Below are 4,341 nucleotides of genomic sequence, written 5' to 3'. Positions count from 1 at the left end.
TACAGCAGCAATAAATACAGTTAGCTGCGGTGTTGATAAGGACTATCTGACAAAGAGAAGAAGGTAGTTGCAAAAGATGTAACTCTCTGCTCCCAAACCAAACTTCTCCCTCAACACTAAGTTTTTTAGCCCGGAGAACATGAATAGCTGTGGTATTGTAAGCGCCGCCGAGCACTCTTCCCTTATCCAGGCGTGTCTGGTGTCCAACTTGCTAATTAAAATGGGAGGATGTGGTTACAAGTGGACTTACGCAGATCCATCACCACAGTCTTAAACAGGTAAGAATCTGCCAGCAAAATGTAGAAAGCAAATTTAATACAGGTATTAAAAAGACTTCTGATTCCCTCAAAGGCAATGTAGTTATCAGCATTGGGACACAGACCTTCTGCTCAGTGACATCTCTCTCATGGACTGCCAGCTGATTAGACCTGGAGGAGCTTATGTAAGCATAACATCAGGATTAACATGCCAGTTAAATCAAATAGTTATCTAACTGGCTAACTCAAATAGTGAACTGCTAATCTCATCTATACCTGAGAATTTTATGTACCTGGTCCATTCCAAGGCAAAATTCTTTTTTGAGGTGCTCTGGACTAAGTATGAATAATCCTTTAATATATGAAATAAATAAATAAATAAATATGTATTCTTCAGGTTGCTTATCACTGTGTTTAACTGATGGGGTACCATCTGAATTGAGACATATTTAAAAAACCCTATTGAGACACCAGATAAAAGAGCTCTTTCTGCTATTGAATCCATCGGCCTAAAGCTTTTGCAGATCACTGAGCCCAGTTGTGTTACTGCAGTCAACCATGTCATACAATCCTGCATGTAAATACATCACACTGTTTCTATTACTAGATAGGTCATTACTCACTCCTTTCCAGTCTAAAGTTTTGCACATCTGACAGATAACTTAAATTTGGTTCCTAGAATACATTTATTAACATTGGCCTTTTTCTTATATCAGTCTTGTTTTTTTTATTGAAATAACGCCTCATTTACTCTTTTACTTCCCTGCTCTATTGCCAAAAAGCAGTGTTAGCCCTAATGTCAATATTTTGAAGTATTTAATGCCATACAGCATCTTCATCATGTTTTAGACTCGGTGTTCAGACTGCATGAAAGATTTTAGTTTTCTACTCCAGACCTAATTTACTGAAGAAGGAAAAACCCAACCCCAACCTTCCCCCAAACCAAACCCTTACAAAACCCAGTCTTTTAACTTAGACTGCACAGCCTATATATTTAGGACTGAAATATATACCTGTTTAGCTTAGGAGACACACCTGGAAGACCACAAGGAGCACATTCACAGAATGCTTTTGACCCCCTGAATACGTAACACCTCACAGTCTCAGTGTGATGACAAGCTGCCAAATGTTTTGTCAGAGCTTTTGTTTGACCAAATGCCCAGAAGGCCCATGAAGAGGAAGGAAGTCCCACAATTCCTGTAGCTGACACCAACCGTGCCCCTGTCAAGCTCCAGAGCAGCCTCAGTGCCCTGCTCAGCAGAAATCTGGTGGTCAGAGGGGAAGCCTTACACAGAGCAGGGACACACCATGGTAGATTATTGTGACTTCTGCAAGGCACAACTGAGAATATCAAACTGCTTACCAGCTTCCAGTTGACAACCAAAAGACCAAACTCCCGAGGAAGCTTTTCATGTTGTCATAAAAAAGGTAATTTATGCAGTTTCTAGCTGAACAGTTTTGTTCTCGCTCTATTCTTTACAACATTCATATTCAAGGTAGCTATTGTCTGGGACAGCTGATGTTGATAGATAAGCTACCTAAAACTAAAGGCAAAATGGTAATTTTCCTTTTTTATGTGTGATGACTTGATTCTAGTTACAGAACAGTTTCTTTTTTTGGCTAATTAAATACAGATTTACAATTGATAATTGATGTGTCAAAAGGCCTGCTATGACAATCCTGGGTTAAAAGAAACAGAGACAAGACAGTGCCTGCTAAGTGTGATGGTGTTCAAGAAGCTCTATGAGAAAGGATCTGCCAGCACTCAAACATGTTCAAGCCCTTGGTAGTCCAAATGACCAGAACCTTCTATCACATCAGAGCAGCAACACTGCTGTGGCACTGAGCAACGGCAAAACTGTCAGACCAGACTGACTGTTAAGCTGAGGCAGGATTACATAGTCTTGCTTTCCCACTGACGGAAAATACTGTGTGTTAAGCATCACTGTTAGTCCCAGGTTTGCAATATTAAATCTGACTTTAAAAATTGACAGTATAATTTGTAAAAGTGCATACAGTGATTCTCATTCAACAAGATTTCAAACAGAATTACTTTCAGTCTGACATTCAAAACCAGTTGAGGAAATCTATCAGCTGAGGTTTCCTCATCCTTCATTTTTGTTTATTAGCATCACAAGACAATCCTGATCATTCTCTTGTTCCAGAACATGTCCTGTCCCAGGAACATTATCATTGTGTCTCTACCCTCTTTCTTCCCTTACTGAGGAATAAAAAGCAGCTGCAAGTGGCATCAAAAATCAGGATCACAGTGGCTCTGTCAGCTCCTCTGTGATTCTAATACCCTGCTGGTCAAGTCCTCTGAAGCTACTGCTAAAGTCAAATAAATAGTAGTACTTTTTAACAGTTTATTTGTGCTGTATAGACTGTGACTAAAACTCCAAGCTGAAGGAACCAATTAATAGCACAAAATAGGAAATTAGCTCCTTCAGTACTTCACTCTCAAGTCCTTGACATAAAAATATTTTGTTTAAAAAAAAAAATCCTACTGTGCCAAATAGAAATAAAACAGAAGGTATACTAATCTTCTGAGATTCCTTTGAGGTTTCAGAAGATAATTTTTCTAAAATCAGCAAAGCTAACTGAAAATGAATTTTTTAAGTGTGAGTGCATTTCAAGCATAGGAATCTTACAAATTTTTTGCATGAGACAAGTATCTTCCCCACAAGTACTTAGCATCTTGCCTATTTTAACACTTAATAGAAGTGCTTTTGCAAACCAAAAAAAGCTGATTATAAGCACATATTACTTGCATTACTAGTTACACTGACAGTTTAAAAAAGCCTTCTCCTTCAATGAAGTGCTTTTCTCTTTTAAGGAACAAGACTTGCCTAACAAAAACAGTTTTGTCATTAGACACAAAATGTAAAGGCTGTGTTTCAACTCAGCCCTTCCTAGTTTTAGTCCTGCTTCCATTACAAGTTTAATTTGAAAACAACCCTCAAACCAACCGACCAACCACAAGAAAAAAACCCCAGCCAAAAAACCCACATCCCAAAAAAATGCCCCAAAAACATCAAACCAAAAGCCCCAGAGAACAGAACAAAGAAAACATTCAAAGCCAGTCCAAAACAACCAAGCCTAACTATTAAATCAAATTAACTGACAGCATGTAAGTTTTTCTTCATGAACAGTAGGTAGAGCATTACAATGTCTCAGGTACCCACTGGCCAAAACACAGATCAGATCTAGGAACAGCATTTGAAAATGGAGGGAACTTTGGGGGTTTGTTTTTGTAAAGAACCACAGCCCTTAGTTCATTCTTAATACAGGTCTTATTTTGTCTTTCAGATTGAAATTGAAATGTTAATGTAAAAGGGAATTTTATTTTTCTAACAGTTTCCCATGGAAACATTACAAATTTGTTCAATGCATAACAACTATTACTGAATTTACCAAATATTAAGTGAATCCCTGACCAGTGAACCTAGTTCAGATTAGCACCCATCAGTAACTATGATGCTTTTTGTCCCATTGCAATGGTTCTTTGCAAATACAGTATAAAAAGAAAGTGTTAGAAGTATTTACTGGCTCTCTTTCAAGAGCAGATGTTTTTCAAAGTCATGCTGGGCAGTTATCAGTGATTAGACATACATGATAAATTAAGTGGAAGAAAGTTAAGGATATCACTGTTCTCTTATGTCAGACAGTTCTGAATACAATGAGGAATTCTAATTAATCACCCTAGATTATTAAGAACTTCAGAGCTGTGCTCAATTCAAAACTTACCAAAAAGATGAATGTATGTACAGCTTTAACAAAGGACTTTTACTTAAGAATTGATGCCATTACTCAATACACAATTTCGTATGTCCTGGTACAGACTAATTAAAATGTTACTGTTTAAATTATATTATCATTATGAGAGCTGCCTGCAACAATTCAACATTAAAAAAAGATCATAGAATGTCCTACCAGGACCATCCCCGAGAGTCATACCATGTGCCCAAGAATTTCTTGAGCTCTGTCAGGCTTGGTACTGCAACCACTTCCTAGAGGAGATGTTTCAGATGAACCTTTTCCTATTATTCAAACTACCCCCGACAAAACTTCAGGCCATTCCCTG

Source organism: Zonotrichia albicollis, chromosome 5 (genome assembly GCF_047830755.1).
Source record: "Zonotrichia albicollis isolate bZonAlb1 chromosome 5, bZonAlb1.hap1, whole genome shotgun sequence".
NCBI lineage: Eukaryota > Metazoa > Chordata > Aves > Passeriformes > Passerellidae > Zonotrichia > Zonotrichia albicollis.
This window is presented reverse-complemented; position numbering follows the sequence as displayed.